General features: G+C 41.9%; 1 protein-coding gene across 1 annotated transcript in view; it reads left to right on the top strand.

Annotated features, from left to right (window-relative positions):
- The window catches only part of ADAMTSL1 (ADAMTS like 1), an 863,772-nt gene that overhangs the window by 481,426 nt on the left and 361,761 nt on the right, over nucleotides 1-20,585 (top strand).

Raw genomic sequence — 20,585 nt, 5'->3', positions numbered from 1 at the left:
AGGCAGATGTTATTTCCCCGGAAGTTCCACTTGGCTCACTTCAGCCCAGCAGTGCTGGGACTCACACCAGTGGGACTGTTATGGCTGTGGACTCAGGATCTTGATTTTGAGAACCCCATTTATGTTCACTTCAGAGTTCTAGATTATTGAGAGCAGTGACTCCCAGACTTTTGGATTTAACAGGCCATTAAAATTTCAAAAGTAATAAAGACATGTTTGTAAGTAGGCAGGAAGTATGGAAAATAGATACGAAGCTTCATTTTTTTTATTTGTTGAGACAGTAAAATAAAGTTCTATTATCATAGTTGTACAAATCTATAGCTATACTAATAAAGGGTAATATGCTAATTAGACCGGACAACCTTTCAGATGTCCTTCCTGACAAAGCCTGGCCCAGGTGAAGCTGCCCGTCCGCGGTCCTGGGCACCTGCGGCAGCGGCCCAGGCAAAGCTGGCTGCCCATAGTCCCCTGCGCTGCAGCTGGCCTGGGCAAAGCTGGCCCGGATCCCGGGTGCCTGCAGCCGACCAGAGAGAGAAGCCCAGGTCCCGGGTGCCTGCAGCCGGCCGGAGGAGGAGGGAATCCTGGGTCCCGGGTGCGGGGCCGAGGCAGAGGTGGGTAGGGGTGATCACGCCAGCAGGGGAGCAATTAGGGGCAATCAGGCAGGCAGGCAGAGGTGGTTAGGGGCGATCAGGTAGGCAGAGGTGGTTAGGGGCGATCAGGCAGGCAGAGGTGGTTAGGGGTGTGATCAGGCAGGCAGGCAGGTGAGCAGTTAGGAGCCAGCGGTCCCATATTGCAAGAGGCATGTACGACTGCCGGTTTAGGCTCGATCCCACAGGGGTCAGGCCTAAACCGGCAGTTGGACATCCCCCCAAGGGGACCCAGATTGAAGAGGGTGCAGGCCGGGCTGAGGGACCGCTCCCCACCACCCCGAATTTTGTATACCAGGCCTAAGTGGCTGAATGACCAGTTGCTATGATATGCACTGACCACCAGGGCGCAGACACTCAATGCAGGAGCTGCCCCCTGGTGGTCAGTGAACTCCCACAGCCAACCTCCCACAGCCAGCCACCCTCCCTTGGTCCCTCCCCTCGGCTAGCCCTCTCCCCCTGCCCCCCCACCGATTGGCCCTGATCGCAGGCCAGGCCAAGGGATCCCACTCGTGCATGGATTTGTGCACCGGGCCTCTAGTATAATTATAATAGTTAATGCTATAGAGAGTGCTTGCTTCAATGTGAGATGCACTCTACATATATAAATTATCTAATTGTCATAGCAACCCCATGGAGTAGTTATAACTATTCTCCTCATTGTGCAGATGATGAAACTGAAGCACAGAGAGACTGCATAACATGCTGCAGGTCGATCAGCTAGTGCAGATTCCAACCCAGGTAGCTAGCATTCATTCTGATCCCAGCTCTGCCTTTTTGTTTCATTGCTGCAAATTAAAGGCTATTTGAATAAGCCAGAAGTTTCAAGTATGTCATGTCAGAGGAAAATCTAACTCAACACATCTAGCTTTATGAGAAACTAACTGGTATCCTTATTTTTCTCTTCATTTCTTCTTTGTGTCAGTGAAAACTTCGTCACGGACTGGTATGCCCGATACTTTCCTTGGGACACAAAGAGATACGACACGGTCATAAATAACACCCAGGAAACTCACCGATTCTAAACAAAGTTTTAAAAAGATAACACAGAAGATGAGTGGAAGAAATAAGATGCTGGAGTGGCACAAAGAAGGATACGGGGGAGGGAAGCCGGCATCTATTGTCTGCAGTGTCCCGCGCTCTGGGCTAGGCTCAGAATAACTTGGCCTTGAGGTGGGTCACTGCAGGTAACACGAAAGAAGGGACATGTAAAGTGAATCAGGACCGATGGAGGTTCACCCTGCAGACAGAGAGAGAAAGGGGACCTACCAGGCAGAGGCACCTGCATGGGCAGAGGCACAGAGGAAGGAAGGAAGGAAGGGGATGTAGGAACGCTGAGTAAATCCCAGTGGCTGGAGTGTGCACGCCATGCCCAGGGGCTTTGGGCCAAGCTTGTGTATAGAAAGACTGCTGTGGTGAACACGGAGGCCCCGAGACCAGAAAGCCGGTTAGAAGATGCTTGCTCCTCTCCTGGCGAGGTGCCATGAAGGTAGCAGCAGTGACAGAGAAGAGAGGACAAGCCACAAAGTTCTGTGCAGGGAAAATTCCTTGGTGTTACATCTCCCAGCCTCAGAGACTCTCCAAAAGTCAGCTGTGTGCTGGGCTCTTTAGGCCCCACTGCTGGGCACACAGCCTGCGCCTGGCACTGAGTAGGTGCTCCAGTGTTTGCTGAATGAATGTGTGAAGGAGTGAATACTTTTCTTGAAGGCCTCCTCGTTCGAAATTGTGACATACAGTCAGAGATTTTGTTCTTTCCCCCACATCATGGCAGCATATGTATCAGTATCCTAAAGAGTTAAGAACTTTCTGTCTCTCTCTCTCAGGAAAGAGCGAATGCAGGCCCAACCCTTCTACAGAGATTGCCACACGATGTGACCTAACCTTTTAGTCACTCTCAGTCAACCTTTCAAAAAATAGGGGCTATTTCAAGTAGGCACTGCTGTGCTTTGGGGAAGCTTTGCCATCCCCATGGAACACAGAGCCCATACACGGGGACATTTGGGGAGCTTGAGTGACTATTGTGATCAGAGAATGCAGTGTTTTCCTGTAGTTGTTTATCTGTCTGTTTTCTCACCACACAGCGCCCTATTCAGCTCTTCAGATTCATGTCACGGTTATGTCTCTTTTCATGGGAAGCCAGCAAGCAGTCTCTTTGCCCCAATTCTCGCAGCGTGCCACATGATCTAATATGGCCTCCACATGTACGTTCCCTTTGAAAGCAGCTGAAACCCCAATAAAAGGTGCAGCCTTGAAGGTCTAAATTCGTGTGAGCTGCCCCGATGAAATATTAATTGTGGTCTTCAGAAAATAATCAAGCCATATCTAAAATTCATACATTCGTTATTTTATATTAAAAATACAGTGTGACCCCCAAAAGAACCCCCCCCCAGGTTTATTAAAGATAGTGTGAGTTAAATGTCACATATCTATTTTTTTAATATTTCCCTTTATGAATCCAAATGCTAAGGTCAGATTTTTAATCAGGCATTGGAATCCTGTGGGTCTCTGATTTCTTCATCTCCTAATTATATGAATAGTCTCCAATGTGCACGTAGCTCTTTACTCAGCATTAGTACAAAATTGATTATAGCTTGGCCTCACCTCATAAAGTACATTTGCTTTGGAACAGCATCAAACAGGTATTTGTGTTTGAAATCATATGGTCCTTCTGACTTTCATTCTAATTTTGGACACCTACCACTTTAACTCTCTTTCCTCCATCCCCCAAGTTGACTGCGCATGACATAAAAATCCCTTCGGACTTAGTGGAGGGCGGGGGAGGGGGATGTGATGTTCAGTCTTCTCCTATGTGCCAAGTACTGAGCTATTTGTTGATGGACGTTACCTCAGAGCAGCCTAACCACAACCCATTTCACAGATAAGAAATCCGAGCACCCAAACCTAAAGGGCGGTGTGAATTCCTCTACTTTTAGTGTATGTGTATTCAATTTTCTTAGCAAACAAATCATATTAAAATATGCAGTACAGACTATTTTCCATGTTGCTGGAACTATGTTATTTGGACTCTGTCAGCAGGAGCCTCCCCAACGTGCTGAGTGATTTCCACAGTTTCAGAACCAAGTTCATTAGAGTTCACTGCTTGTACCGTATTTCATCGATCCTAAGATACACAATTTTTTTCTTATTTTAGAAGTTTGGATGCATATTATAATTGATAGCAGGTCACAGTTTAATGGGTGGCTTTTGTTATTCTTCACGGCACATAAAATAATGTGACTTCATTCTATGGCATCTTGGATTCTGTGAAATACAGTGTCAGGGTCTTTCCCAGATCTAACCAATGGGAGCAAAGGTGGCTTGAGATTCAGAGGAAGAAATATGATTTATGGACTTCTCTCCTTCCTTCTCCAGCCATTCACCATCCACTGATACAGATGGTTTCTGCCTTTGTTTGCCAATCTGCAACTTTGGGGAATTTGTACGTTGAGCTTCCTTACCTTACTTCTGGTCTGTCCCATATCAAGGTCGGGACCCCCATTCTCCTTAGTGTTTGTGTGTGTGTGTGCGCGTGTGTATACAGCTTTCTTATCTATAAGCAACATAGTGGTGGGCAAAAGTAGGCTTACAGATGCAAAACAGTTTACCCTTGTATTATTATTAATTTTTGATTTATCTTCCATACAGATAACTGTAAACATACTTTTGCCCACCCCATATATTGTAATGCAGTGGTCGGTCTCCTGTTTGGGGGCAGTATGAGAATCAGCTGAGAGCTTGTTACAATTATGAAGGCCCAGGCTCCTCCCGCTTCGCAGGCTGGGCCCGTGGGCTTTATTGGCTCTCCAGGTGACTCTGATATTCGCCAGGTTGAGAGCGTTACTGGTGTGGTTGTTAAGAGCAGGAACTCGAGCCAGACTGCCTGGACTCAGATCCTGGCTCCACCAGTGTAAACTTTGTGTCTCAGTTTCCTTGTCTGCAAACCAGGGACCAATAATAGCATCTACCTCAAAGGATTATTGTGAAATTTAATAAAACGAGTCATGCAACATACTTAGCACAATAGCTCACACACGCAGCCAGTGCCCAATAAACATCAGCAGTTATTATTACTCCCCTCCTGCAGCCTGACTTTCCTCTATCTCATTCCCAGAAACCAGTCTGTTATCTTTTCCCAGATTCAAGGCAGCTGATAGCTTTGCCGGGTCCCTTTAGTCTCCCATGCAACCCCAAACAAAGGGGCTGGGAAGGAAAACTGGGATTTCTTTTTAATCTGGGTGGGTGGGAAGGGCGGTCAGGAGCCCGCTGAAGTCAGGGATTCTGAACAGATAAAGGCTGGTTCAAAAAAGTCATCCGGTGCATTTACTCATAACCATCATCTAATTCAGGGTTCTAACTGTCCTCTGCATCAAAAACACCCTTAGAACTCGGAACTAAAAGTGTCTGGGCAGCCATCAACCTCCCTCCCACAACAGAGGCCCACCCTGACGATTTTCCTTCAGTTCCCAGGTAATTTGAGCATGTAGCCACAGTTAATACCACTGATCTAATAGAATATTTAAAAGAGTCTATACACCTCTCACCTGGTAGGGATTTGTCTCATCTTTGAAGATAATTTATAGAACCCTTTCCACCTAAAATAAAAAAATAGGAGCCCTTTCTACTTATAACAGAAATACTACTATACCAGTTCTAATAACTCACAGTTTATGTGAATGCACCTTGTAATTTTAAGGTGTGTGTGTGTGTGTGTGTGAGAGAGAGAGAGAGAGAGAGAGAGAGAGAGAGAGAGAGAGAGAGAGAGGAGAAAGGGGGGAACATAATGCCTAATGTGAAGATGATTATCCTATTTGTTAGGCAACATTCACAAAGGGACCCGGAATTCTTCCAGGTAATAGGATGCAATGTAACCTGAGGTATAATCTACCAGCCATTTAAATGGATAAGGTTTTTACTTGAAAATAGGAACCATGCACATTTTATACAAGATAGGAATTAGAAGCTTTCTGAGCCTGGTTTGAAGAAACAAAATAAAACAAAACAGATACTCTGAGGGTGTCCGGTCTTCTGCATGTATGAGTCATCTAATCTTTTATTTTCTTTACTTTCAATTTTTCTGGGTGACGATTGTGTCAGATTGAAAATTTGGCCTTATTTCCCCCTGTTTCCTCAGACAGCCGAGTTTAATTTCTCTCCAGATGACTGACTTACTCTCATCTCTCCTTAACCCATTACTTAATTAGACATAGAGAGATTCTAAATTCCTCTTATCAGTTGGGGAAGTGGTTGTAAGGTGAATGTTTCTCTTATCCTTTTTACAGCAACACTGCATCCCCCAAACTTACTAGCCCTTTTTTTCTAAAATGACCACAAACCTGCTGTGCTTCATAGAGATCTTATGAGGATCAAATGAATAGGTGCAAGTACTTTGAAAACTGTAAAACTCCAATCATACCACGCCCTGCTCCAAAGCCTTCATTGGCTTCAGGTGTCATTCATCTCAGCTGGAAATCAAGGCCCTATCCCAGACAAGTTCAACCTTACCTGCCGCTGTCTTGACACACTGAGAGCCGTGCTACAGAGGAGCGTGCCTCACCAGAACTGGAAGCAGAGGGGATACCAGTTGTGTATCATGCAGATGAGACTAAGAAGAGTCCGATTTAGGGCGCCAGATGGAACGGAAAAGAGGGAACAGGAAGCGTAGCCATTGCAGAAGGAAACTACAGTATCTCATACAGGCCTGGGTATGTGTGTGTGGATGGATGAGGTGGGGTCAGCTGGGAGGACAGAGAGGTTGGAGGGAGGGAAAATGTTTTCTAGAAATGTTTTTATATGTATAACGACATTAAAGGAAGGACTGCTGAAGGGTTGATGGCCCAACTATTGAATTCGGTTTCGGACATGTTGAGTTGAAGGTACTAATAAGTCATTCAGGTGAGTGGACGTAGAAGCCTGGAGATTGGGGTTGAGGTGTTTTTTGTACATCATCTACAAAGACAGGAGTTCAAGCGAGGAGGAGAGTAGGTAAGATCAGCCGGACAGTAGAGAGGAACGGGGCCCAAGGACAGGACGTGGAGGATTCCAGCATGTACCAGTCAGGATGAGTAAGAAAAGGCAGGGGCGGAACAGGCCAGGAGTCACTGCCAGAGAGGCCCGGGAAGCACATCCCACAGCAGGGTCCGAGGGAGGGTCATGGGATGTGGTGAATGACAGGGTCCTGATGAATTCCCGAGGAACCGTGTCATTCAAGGGCTAGGGCAGAAGCCAGATTGCAAACCGTTGAGGAATTTGGGGGCATTAAGGAAGTGTGGGTGCAGTGGGCATGGATTAGCCTTTCAAGAGGTTTAGAAGTGAAAGGGAAGGAGGCAGGAGACAGTGTAACTTCACCACTGACAAAGTGGGACAGGGAGCTAGGAGATAAAAAGCTTGGTTTTAATAAAAAGAGGAGAAAGTGCTCTCTTCCTAGCAGCTCAAAGAATGCTGATAGCAGCCGTGTGTGAAATTGATTTCTGAGGCCCAGCACCAGAGACAGAGAGGCCTTGAGGCAAATGGGGTAGTAAACCATGATTTAGCACCTTCACTCTCTCTGCTTATTACAAAACAGGCTTTAAAAAAGACCCCTGTGGTGTGCCTCAGCAATCTTGATATTGTCTGTGGCCAGGATTCACTTTAATAGATTCCTGAGGCATTTCAGTGATTATAACATTGCTTTAAACAGCATCAGTTCACTTTTCTCATTGCTACTAGTAAACTTGATTAATGCGATGCACAGAAATATTACTCCTACTGTTAAATAATATTGAATGATTCTGAAAGAATTGTTGTGGAGTTGGTCTGGGACAGGGTCAGGCTAGTGAAAGAAAAAAGATTATTTCTTGCTAAAAACAAAAAGGTGACAGACTCAATAGGCTTGCACATTGAAAGCAAAAATTAAGTTTGATCAATTCTGAGAGAAACAGTATTTGCTTCTACTTTTCAAGCACTGAGGGTCAGAGAAGGGCTCACCAGAATCACAAGAAAGTATTATATTTCATTTGCTAATGAACATTTAACAACTGGTTTTCGATAATGGCTCCTTGGCATTGTCATTTAATTTACAAATGGATGGAAGATCATGTTACTTCTCATATGTACAATATTGAATGATATTTTTCAAATATGATTTTAAAACACTTCCAGTATAGGAAATTTAGCAAACTCAAAAATATAAATACTTTTCATGAATTTGACTGGGAGATAGGAAGAGATGACTGGTACATATGTCTCTCTCTCATCACCAATATTATTTCCTATTGCAATACAAGTAGATCTGGGCTGTTTACAGCAATGATGAAAAATTATAATTGACCAAGAAAGATAAAATTTTATGAGAAAACAAAAGTCTTTCTTGTAGTGTTTTAAAATAAGGAAGTTATACTACAATCTATGCTGCACACTATTAAAGAAAAGATTGTAGGCTACTATATTTGTGAAATAAAATAATTTAACTAGAGAATTCTTACCTTGATTCCTATAGTTACAGCAAAAGCTATACTACCAAGAGAACTGGCCCTCAAATGTTACTGATAAAGGACTTAATAGTTTGAAAATATACCTGGAAATGTGAATATTTTTTAAAATAGCACCTATCATAATAATAAAAGGCTAATATGCCAATGGTCATCACACTGTGATGCCATACGACCAATCAACAGGGACCTGAGGCCGCGCCCCCCACCCAGCGCTGGGCTGGGGGACCTGAGGCTGTGCCCCCTGCCCAGTAGGACTTGACGGGTGGGGCTGGCCAGGTCTGGGTCTCGCCCAATGGGGGTGGGGCTGGCCAGGTCTGGTCTCCACCATTCCAAGATGCACGTGGGTGGGCAGGGACTTGACTCTGGGTCCCGCGGTGCACCCCAGACTCTGACAGGAGGGATATTTTCATATACATTTTACTAATTTTCTTTCATCTCTGACACTTTATTATAGAGAAAGGGCAAATAGCAATATTAAAACATTTCCTCTAATTAATTCCATTTTAATGTACACTAATTTTGTGCGCTGGGCCACTAGTAAGTTTTATAAGAACCCTAATAGCAGAGTGTCTGTTTTGGTACAAAAGAAATTATGTCATGGCCCTGGTCAGGTAGTTCAGTTGGTTGGAGCATCATCCTGATCTTGGTGGAAGTGAGTTATCCCTTTCCCCACTGAGTGCTGGGGGTCAGGTCCTTATGATATCTCAAGAAGAATTTTCTGAGACTCAAAAGGGAGTATGAGTGATTTTTATTTGCATGGAATTACATCTCTGCATTTCTAAGGTTCCATTTCCCTTCATCTAGTCCTGGAAAATGTGTAGCTGGGGATTTACTAGAGCTAGAAGCAAGCCAGCATCCAAAGTCTCCTTTGCATGGTGTAGCTGGTCTGGTATAGCATCAGGTTAGTTACAGTCCATTGTGTGGGTTCCACATGGCTGTGAGCCATGTGGGCAAATGCAGGAGCATGAGAGCTCCACTAGCCAGGAAGGAGCCAAGAGCACAAGAGAGGGAACACCTTTCTTTAGGACAGGGGTGGGGAACATCCAGTCCACAGGTCTCATAAGGCCCATGAAATCATTTGGTCCAGCCCTGCTAAGGCACCAGGGGTGCGTTAATTAAATGTTTGACCACGTATATAGGCTAATTTTTAAGTTGATAATTTTGTATGGCCCACAAATTATGTTATAAATATCCAAATGACCCTTGGCAGAAAAAGGGTTCCCCATCCCTGCTTTAGAAGCTTAAATATTCCAAATCTTCCATGCTTGCAGTGGCCATACCTCTTCTGGCCAGTGACTGGTTCCCAGATGTGACTGACACACAAGTACCTTTCCTCTTTTACCCAGACTTTACTGGGCATGTGTCTATTCTCTCCCTGTCCAGTCCCTTACTCCAGCGATGTGCTGGGACAGGACTGTTGGCTTCCTGGGGGAGTGTTAAACTGCAGCTCCCTGCCAAAGTTGCCAAAGGCATGCCTATAATATTTTTCCTTCCCTGTAATAACTGGGTTAGATAGTTGGTTATCGGTCCCATACACCAAAAGGTTGTGGTTTCAATTACCGGACAGACCACCTACCTATGTAAGGAAGGCAACTGATCGGTGTTTCTCTCTCACATCACAAGGGTATAAGGGCTAACCATCGCATAGTCCCTATCTTCCAGCTCGTGTCAATATTTTGCCTCTATTAATTTCTTTTAAACATCAGAGCACTATGATTTGATTTTTTAGATTTATTTTCACATGGGATCTAATGAAAATATATTCTTGCCAGTCCAGAACCCGTACTTTAAAACCTGTATCAAAACTTGTTTCTATCAAGTCATTTTTTCCTGATTACTTCTGCTCAACATTAAAGTTTTCTGTGATCTGTGATTATCTGTTCTGTACTTATTTTTTCATCCATGGAAATATGATTTGATAATATTCATCACTTTTTAATTGGTAGCAGTCTATGCCTTTAAGTCAAGCTCCCTTACCCACCTATCTTCATTCTCTCCTAATCGCAGCACACTCATCTCCACAAATCATGCTTTCCAAGTATTGCAGAAGAACTGACTATTGTTTACTCAGTGATGAGGGCTCTTTGGCAGATAGACATCTAGGACTTGGGTTAGGCTAGATTAAGGCAAGATGTGACAGGTTAATAATCATTTTTCAGCTTTAAACATTTCTGCAAATTTAAAGCTGGAATAAAAAGACATGAATCAGCAGAAATCTGATCTTTTGATCTGATGGATCTGATTAATTTTTTTCTCTTCCATTCCCTGTTTATCTGCAGCATATATATATATATATATATATATATATATATATGTATCTATCTGTATCTATATATATATATTTATTTATTTATTTATTTATTCCCTTTCTGTCTTTAGAGAATCTGAATGCATATGAACTCTTGAGAGTGAAAGCTGACAGCCGTTATGAATTAAACTACAACTTGCCCGAGCCTCCTGCCTTGTGTTAATTATTCATTCGGTGACTATGCACTGAGATTGATTACATATCCGGTGTTCTACAAGGCTCTGAGTACATCTTTGTCATGGCCCCCAAGAAACTCACAGTCCATGCCTCGGATAGATGTTTAAACAAGTAACTTCAGTACAGTGGCTGTCAAATTATAAAACAGCATGTATATAAAGTCCTAGTTCAAAGTACACAGGAGATGACTTTGCAGCTGCATCTTAAAGCAGGAGTACACAAGTCAAAGACAGTAAAAATATGTGAGGAAATGGAGAGGAAGGAAATCTAGGCAACAGCAGGGTCAGGAACAGGATATCGGAGGCCCCCACGCAGGCTCTTTTGCTGAGCAGTAGAGTGTAGAGGACATGAGTGATCGGGAGCAGCAGAAATGAATCTAGATCTAGAACGTTAATTTCAGGGCTGGTTAGGAAGGATGTTTATGCCACACTAATGATTTGGACATTATCCTCTACTCCGTAATTCTTAACCTTTTTTGGAGAATCTGATGAAACTTATGACTCCTCTTTTCAGAAATATGATAACACACATACGCCCAAATGTTGCATACAGTTTCTGAGTCCTCACAGTCCATCTGGAATCCATTACTAGATGCTACCAGCTATAGGGAGTGGAACCATGGAGAGTCTGTTAGGGAGTGGACAGTTTAGCTCTGTATTCTAGAAAGGTAATTGGCAGCAATGTGGAGAACAGACTGGTAGGAGGAAAGACTGGAGGTCAAAAAATCAGATGGAAAGCCTATTCTGCAAAATTCCAGGCATGAAATCCTAGAACCAGAATTAAGGTAGTGAAAATAGGATGGAGAGGATGGGAATGGAAGAGAGAAGCATTTCAAAATGGAGTTGATAAGACTTGGTGTCTGATTAAAGATGGAGGATATCGAGCAGTCAAATATTTTATTTCTCTTCCCCATTAAATTATAAATCCTCTAATCAGCATTGCTGCACCAGGCTGGACTCAGGGTAGTGAGCAGAAGCAGAAACATAAGCATTGAGGTTTTAGACCTTAATATCCATGAGAAAGCAACAAACAGGTCCCTCACAGCGGTTCTCAACCTGTGGGTCGCGACCCCTTTAAATACATCCTGCATATCAGATATTTACGTTACGATTCATAACAGTAGCAAAATTACAGTTATGACGTAGCAACGAAAATAATTTTATGGTTGGGGGTCACCACAACATGAGGAACTGAATTAAAGAGTTGTGGCATTAGGAAGGTTGAGAACCACTGCAAAGCTGAGAAGGAGAGTGCTTTGGGGTAGTGAGCTCTAGAGCTGATAGACAATCACTAGCAGGCACGGAGAATCCAAGAGGGAGCTGTTCAAAATGGTAAACCTAGATGAGAGACCATCATTTCAAAGCAGCAAGTCAACTTTCTGGTTGCCTTTTGTGCCTTTCTTACAAGGCTTTCTGCCCCAGAGCATTTAGCAGGGTATAGATGCTAAAGAAATCTGTTGATTATCAGCATGAGTCTACACTAGACAAGCATGGTGCTGTTGGGTTACTGGGACTCTTGAAGGTTTGCTTCACATTGATGAGGGGAAAGTATTAGAACCAGAATAGATCCTCAAAATTATTTCCTGCCTAACTTCAAAACCTGGAAAACGGATTTAATTTGTCAAGCTGTTGCCTACAGCTACAGCTACAGGTTAAAACTACAGAGACAGAGATATGGTAATTGAGAGAACTATTGCTTTTTGACAAAATTGATATCCTAGTAAGAAAGAGGGGGGTGGTGATACAGATTAGAACTGGAGAAAAGAAGAAAGTCCCAGAACTTGAAACTACTTGCAAATTGTAAGTAACTAGATCTCTCTCCCTCCCCCTGGCCTCTCTCCCTCTCTCTCTCTCTCTCTCTTTTTTTTTGTCTCCCCCACCCTACCACACCCCCATGTGTATTCCATGCCCTATATATGTTTTTGAGAAACAATGACAAACAAACTTCAAAGCATTTCACCATCTATTATATGCAGGGTTGGGCAAAAGTAGGTTTATAGTTGTTCATATGGAAAATAATACAATAATTAATAAATAATAATATAAGAATAAACTCCGTGGCATATTCACAACTCTGCCCTACCCTGTATTTGTCCAAATCTCTTCACTTTCTTTTAAATGACATACATAGGAGTTATTTCAATTAGACATGAATATTCATGAGAAAGCAACTGTAGGGAGCTCAAAAGTAGAAAGCATCATCCCTTTCCTCACAGTTTGCAATCTAATTGGGAAGATATTTGTTATATGCAACGATAATCCTGGAGAGCGACAAAGTCTTGTTCTAAGTTCCATTTACTCTGTACTAAACCTTGCACATTAATAATGCATGGATGTGACATCAAATGACTGCAGATTAGGCAAAATATTGAGATAGTAAGAGCTAACTTGGGATAAATGATTTTTAAAATTATTGCAATTTCTACAGGATACAATTCTATTGCAAAATTTTTCTTTGTGAAGAAATGGAATTATTGCTTTCAACTTTCTAATTGAGCAGCCCTAGGTATATGAGTTTGGCTGTTATTGTTATTATCAAGCAAATGGTTATACTAGAAAAGGAAAATCAGGCTGACAGGCTATTTCTAGTATAAAATGGCTAAATCTTCTAAGATAGATAGATAGTCTATAAGATGTACCCCCAGAAGTATGTATATGTATACACATATATGTATATATGTGTGTATATATGTTTTCATCCAAACTTGGAGTTTGAAATTTCTATCAGAAAAAAATGCATGGTGATATTTCTATTAATATCCTATTAGTATTACAACAAAGCAGAGTATTTCTATTTGTTAAGAGTATGCTTTTAAAGTAATACAGACAATGATAGAATATTTTACTATGCCTTTCCCTGAGATAAGCTGACTCAAAATATTCCACAACCAGTTGCAAATTTTCTGAATACTAATCTTTGCTTACATTAGCAATTATTGATTTTAATTCAACTGGCTGTGAAATTGTATTCTGGTGGAGTTCTCCCAAATTGCCCAGAGGTTTCTCAGCATTTTTCCAGATGAGCCATAATCCAGCCTTGCCCTTGGATAGAATGCAAAAAATCAATTTATCATCATTCTGAAATGAAAATCTTACTGAAGCATTTGATATTGAGCAGAGGCAGGTTTTTGTTTTCTAAAAAGTTATGAAGCTGTCTCAATTCCATCTCCAAGTTGTTATTCCTAGGTTGGGAAAGAATTCTGAGGACAAAATAATTTTTTAAAAGAAAATCAGCAACATTGGTTGTTCTATAAAAAAAATCCATGCAATGATAAATACTGTTTAAAATGCAAAGGAAGGTCAAAATTTGAAGCTAGACAGCACAGAAGGTTGTCAGATATGCATAAAAATATGTTTTCACCAGGTACTAGCTATGTGACAGGTGGTGTGTGTGTGTACATGTGTGTATGTGTGTGCATTTGCAACATGAGTAGAGAGAGAAAATAATTAACACTAGCATGCCAGAAACTACCACATGTACTTTATATACATTCTCTCGGTTAACCTTCATAATCACCGTGGTAAGAGAAGTATCAATGTTCCCATTGTACAGATGAAGAAACTGACTCGAAGAGATTGGACGATGTGCCTAAGTCAAGTTCACTAGAATATGACTAGTCAAGACTGTCTGACTCCAAGTCTGTGCTCTTTCTCCTGCACCATGATGCAGGTGGTTCAACTTCTGTGAGCCGCAATTCTCTTATTTGTGAAGTCTGGGGGTGGGGGGAGAGATTTCTAACTTGGCATGGCTCATTGTGAGTATTAAATATGATCATTTGTGTAAATTCTGGCATACTTCCTGGCACATAGATACTGAGTAAATCCCAGCATTTTCCCCTCATCACCAATCCTCCAGGCTTTGGTGCAAAGTAGGTGCCCTAACAGGAATGTGAAAGGGTTGTGCGTGTGTGTGTGTGTGTGTGTGTGTATGTGTGTGTGTGTGTGTGTAAGGAAAAGGAAGACAGGTACCCAAAAGGCCTTCTGTGCCCAGATAGCTCTTACACCGTGTTACGGGATTGACTTTTCTCCTCAGTAGCAAGGGACAGCTTCAGGCAGTGGCCTCTGAAAGACCGTGCGCTGTGTCACTGGCAGTTCATCATATTCCCCAGCAGTGCAGCTGTGATAAGAACCAGATGATCCGAATTTCCTCAGCAAAGCCAGCAGCACATATCTGGGAAGGCTCATGCCTCAGTATCCACACACTCTGCTCTTTAAGAAAGTACATCAAAAAGCTAATGGACTTTTACAAGAGCCCAGTTACTGCTTAACGTCTGTAAGCTCTCAGGAGCAGGGAATCACAACCCCTACCACGTACAGTTGGCGGCGGAACCAGTATTCCACGTTGTTATAGAAGCCAAGGATTAGATAAGATTTATAGAGACCTGATGTGTAGGGGAGCTAAAAATGGCATCTGCAAATTCATTTTCAAAGCTTGGTCCATGGACAGGATGTTTCTGGGTATAGATTTCTCCACTTTGCATGGGCACACCACAGGAAACACGGTTCTCTCATCACTGGAGGGCTCGCCCCTCGTTTTAATTTAGAGGTGTGTGACATCCATTTTATACCGTCACATGCAGAGCTCCAGATGGCTTACGCTGAATGCTGTCTGTCTGGGAGGAGAGAAAAGCCAGGGACTCAAGTGCCTTCTTGCTGATCTTGAAACAGTAAGAACTGTTCTTTGCCTCTTCCTGTAACGCATTTTGCTACCTTTGAGGACCTGTCGATGTCTGAAAAACACTTTGCTTATAATAGAACTTCATCTGTTGTATGATTTCAATTTTACAAAACCTATCATCCATTTCCTCAGCACCTACTTTCGTTTTCATTTAGTTCCATGTATCCTGACCTCTTGTTATAACATTTGGAAAAAATATTTTCCAAGAGCTCTGTGTATGTGTGTGGGGGAGCAAATATAACTCTAGAGTCTTTTTATTGCTAATTTGTGCTTCATCCTACAACATCTTTCATAAGTCCTTGATAACCTGTCCAGGTTCCAGGGAAAGCGGTTTCTGGATAAAGTGGTTCAGGGGAGGTCATTCTAAGGTTAAGTGTCTGCTGGGCAGTGTGATGCAGAGAAACTATTGCTTCATGTGATTACTCAGTGTTTAACTACTTGGAGCTGTCAGGCTTGAAGCTGATCACCTGAGACTTGGTTGCTACATTTGGCCCTGAAATCAACCACAAAACTATCAGCTGAAAACCACATTTAGATAAGCCAGTAATGGCGAGGAAATGACACCGTTCTGAGGTTGATGGATTTAGAGAAGCTCTTTTAATTTTCTTCCGATATTCCTAGGAGGTATTTAATGGTCTATGGCCACAATCTGTAGGCATACCTCAGAGATATTGCTGGTTCCACTCCAGGCCACCGCAATAAAGAGTGTATGGCAATAAAGCAAGTCGTAATCTTTTTGCGTGTGAAGGGTTTTGTCTTCCACTTGCAAAAACACGCCTGTGACATGCAACAAAGCAGAGCACCACAAAATGAGGCATGCCTGTACATTGCATGCAATTGGCATTGACTGAGGTGTAGAGCCACTTAACTGACCAGGAGCAATGATGGATGGAACTGGGGAGTGGATTGATGAGTTTTTAACAAGTAGTTGATTTAAAAGTCATCATCAGTACTACATTCAAAGGTCATCATGTGGCACCAAAGATTTAGAAATAGCTAGACTTTTTTGAAATTGAATAACTGCGGTGTGTTAGAAAACCTTAGAATTTTAAGCTCGAAAGGAATCATCATTGCTTTTAGGCAACTCATGATCTATTGCTTATTTCCCTCTGCTTCAGTTTCTCTTGCTAGATGCAATTCGAAATTTTTACTTTTTAAAACTGCTACTGTGGAATGAAGAGGACGGCACAGTCCAAAGTAAGAGAGAAATAAGCACGGGTCCCACCTGAAGCGGGCACAGACATTGTGTCTGTGGAAGGCCCCCTGCAAAACTGTAATAAGCAAACACTTTTAGGTCTTAAATGACCTGCAAGGCATTGCTGAAATGCCATTTTAGATTATAGATGTAAAAAGCTAGCACAGTGAAAGATGAGGAAAATCACTTTATATTTTCTAACATTGAACATGGATTCAGTTGAAATGAATCATTCGTTACAGCTTGAGAAATAGGCCCATGACCGGCTTCTGGGATACCGTGCAGTCTCTTAACGAGAAATGTGCGTACTGGGTATGTCTAGTTGTGCTGAAACTTGTCTTGTGATGAGGGAAGATGTTTAGGCAGTGAGATCTCACCTTAGTGCTCTTTAAACAAGGCACATGAAAAAGATCAAGCAACTTCCACACAGAGTATGAAACAATTTGCTTCTCTAGAAAAACAAAATCTCAATTCTACATTATTTCCTAAATATCTTATCCACAGAGCAGCCAAAGAGAAACCTCCCCAGGATTTGGCATTCTGGTGTTCTTATCTCACATGGGAATGGAGTTCACATGGGAATGTCTCATGTGGATTGTTTTATGTTTTTGTTTTGCAGTTGTAGTAATTGGACAGTATCACTCATCTTGATCATTTTAATTATTTCATGAATCCTAGCATTTGTGATGTTGGTTTTTAGCTCAGTCATATTTAATTTTAATAAAATGAAGGAAACTGGATTGTATAAGGTATGTTTGTCACACAAATAGTTACTGATCAGGCAAGTACTCTCTCAACAGAGCCATCTTCCAATCACACAGAGCAAGCAACAGGAGAGTCAGGAGATGCAACACAAACTTTTTTAATATCTGAGGAATGATTTAATGGGTGTATGGAGAAGAGGCTTGGTATACTTCAATGGCCAAAAGCTTTCTTTGCCTCACTACTTAATTAAGCTCTGGAAACAGAGTACCCCACATTGCCATGATTAGAGACTGATTTTATTAATCCTAAACCTCAATAAATACTTCCTTTAGGAAAGGACAGGCTTTGCAATAACCGGTGTGTTTCTGCTACCCATTCTATGCCACCTCAAACTCCTGGCAGGTCAGATTTCCAGGCCAAGCAACGTGGCAGGTCTCTGGGAGGTTCTGCTGTGGGAAAGTCAGGATTTTCAGAGATGATCCCTTAAGAGTACAGTGTCTCAACTGAACTCAGAAAAAAGAAGAAAAACATGTGTACCTTCCCAGTATACCTCCTAGAGCCTTTCTGAGCCCAAATATGTTTATAAATGATGTTAATAAGTAATGTTAAATAATAATAGCATCTGATGCTTGTACAGTGTTTATTATTTAGTCCCTATGAGCTTTTTAAAATATATGTATGTATTTGCTTTTTTATTTTGGTATAATATGCATAACATGAAATTTACCATTTTGATCATTTGTGTGTAGTTCAGTGGCATAAAGTACATTCACATTATCGTGCAAACATCAAGACCTCCTAGCTCCAGAATTATTTTCATCTTCTCAAACTGAAATTCTATATCCATCTCCTTTCCTCCCTTTCTCCAGCCCCTAGCAACCACCATTCTAATGTCTGTCTCTATGAATTTAACTGCTCTAGGTACCTCTTATAAGTGAAATCGTATCATATTTGTCCTTTGTGTTGGGCTTATTTTCACTTAGCATAATGTCCACAAAACTTCAGTCATGTTATAGCATGTGTCAGAGTCTCCTTCCTTTTTAAGGCTGAATAATATTCCAGTTTATGTTTATACCACAATTTATTTATTCACTCATCTACCCATGGACATTTGGGTTGCTTCCACTTTATGTGCTTTTCATATATTTTTTAAATGTGCCTTTATTATTGAGAGTATTACAGATGTCCCCCATTTTTGCCCCATTACCCTCCCCCACCTGGCTCCTGCGCCACCCCAGGCCTTTAAGGCACTATTGTCTGTGTCCATAGGTTATGCATCTATGCATATAAATACATATTAACTATTTTAGTCCTCATAATGTGTCAGTGATGTGGGGATCTTTATTATCCCCATCTGATGATTTAGAAATAACTGAATCATGAGGAGATCTCAGTCAGGATACTCTGGAGCAGTATTCCTCCCCAGGCTGAGCAGGCCCACACTCCCTGCTCTCAACCACTAGCTACCCCACTGCCCTGGAAATGACTTAATAATCTAAATAAAGCACATGCCAGTCAACCAACCCTTGATACAGCACCCTAAGGCCATGCTTCTGGCTTAATTTGTACCAGGTTTAAAACTTACAAGAAGTCATCAATTTGGCACCTGAGCACAGCAACTGATTTAGTTTTCTGGGGAGGAGAGGATATTCTTTCCTTTTCCAGAGGCCCCTCCTGCTTGGATAACATAACCCTAAGTACGACTAGGTAGGGCATGAGAAAGTAATTTAAACATGCTAATAAGAGCTACCATTTATGAGCCTACTATGTGCTGGTGATGTTGGCTTATATCATGTCAAGTTTTCAAGTGCTTTGTGAGCAGTTACCCTTCTGTCGCTCCCTGTCCCATGCTTTCCCAGTATTCCACACTGCCTCTTCAGGGAGAAAACGGAACATGAAATTGCCATATTGCTTGACATGCACATTTTCTTAATGGTTTTGGTATTTACAAATATAGTTTTGAAATTCTAATATTTAGCCTACGTATGTCTCTGATTGACATGAGCAGATACCACCTTTAATGTTTAGATATCACATTTGGTTTATTCAGTAAAATGATTTGGCCACAATTTACATTAGCTATTTGTAGAACTGTTGCTATGGATTGAATTGAGTCCTGCCCCACCCCCTCATATGTTGAAGTCTCAATACAGTAATATTTGGAGATGGGTTCTATGGGTGGTAATTAGGGTTAGCTGAGGTCATGAGGGCGGGGCCCTCATGATGGAATTAGTGCCCTTATCAGAGGAGACACTGGTGAGTTTGCTCGCACTCTCTCCATGCTAACACAAAGTGGAGATCCTGTGAGCACACAGTGAGAAGTCAGCCATCTACAACCCACAGAGAGAGCTCTTACCAGGGACTATGCCGGAACCCTCATCTTGGGCTTTTATCTCCCAAAACTGTGAGAAAATTATTTTCTGTTGTTTTTAAGCTACCCAGGCTAATATTTTGTTATTATAACCCAGAAGACTAACATAACTATGTAAATACATATATGACATATTCTCAATTTATAAAAACATGGTAATCACAGGTAATATTTATGATTGCTGTACTCTGGAACTAGTCCTAGGCTAAGTTCATTTAGCTAATCCTCCTATAGGGTGTGTGTGTGTGTGTGCATGCATGGGAGGTAGTGTAGTTATAACATTATCACCATTTTATAGAAAGAGAAGTTGAAGTGTAAGGAGGTTCAAGGACACACAGTAAAAACCAGAATCCGTATCCAAACCAGACAGTTTTAACTCCAGAGCCTGTTCTATTAACCATAGCGCAGGTTTTATCCTTGACTCTTCTGTGTATGAAACGCGAAGCACAACATGAGGCCTGTACGTAACGACTTTCCTGACAGCAGATGCAGTTTTCATGAGGAAGCTTGTCAGTAACAAGTGTGTCGATCTATCTAAAGTCAGTCTCTGCTAAAGTCACTCCATGCAGTTACTTTCATGAACAAATCTGAAAACTGAGAATAACATTGCTTCTTTAAAAAACAACAACTGTCAGTTGCATAAGCAGTTGTTCTGGAAAGCAGTGCTGGTATGCACATATCCAGTTTCTCAGAGCAGAAGCCTCCCTGAGAGCAGCTTCTCTCTTCACAGAGATGAAAAGTAGACTCATGAACTCTGGCCAAAATTGTGACTTTATTGCAATTTACCTCCCACTAACCCAGATTCTTCTTCTTGGCCCCCTTTTCCATTTTCTCTATTAGTCATTACCCAGGGTCTCTGAGCTGAAATATTCTTCTCCCCTAACATATATACGTTATTAAGTTAGAAAGAAGCTGATGCATGCTTTCTTCCCCAGAAAGCCCACCCTGTACAGACATACAGGCCACCAGCGTTTCAGGTCATGTGTTTCAAGGTTCGTTGGGGACATGAGACTGACCATCCTCTTGTTTCCCACAG

The sequence above is a fragment of the Myotis lucifugus genome, unplaced genomic scaffold, assembly GCF_000147115.1.
Source record: "Myotis lucifugus unplaced genomic scaffold, Myoluc2.0 scaffold_144, whole genome shotgun sequence".
Lineage (NCBI taxonomy): Eukaryota > Metazoa > Chordata > Mammalia > Chiroptera > Vespertilionidae > Myotis > Myotis lucifugus.
The sequence above is the reverse complement of the archived record's forward strand: the minus strand, read 5'-3'. Positions and strand labels throughout refer to the sequence as shown.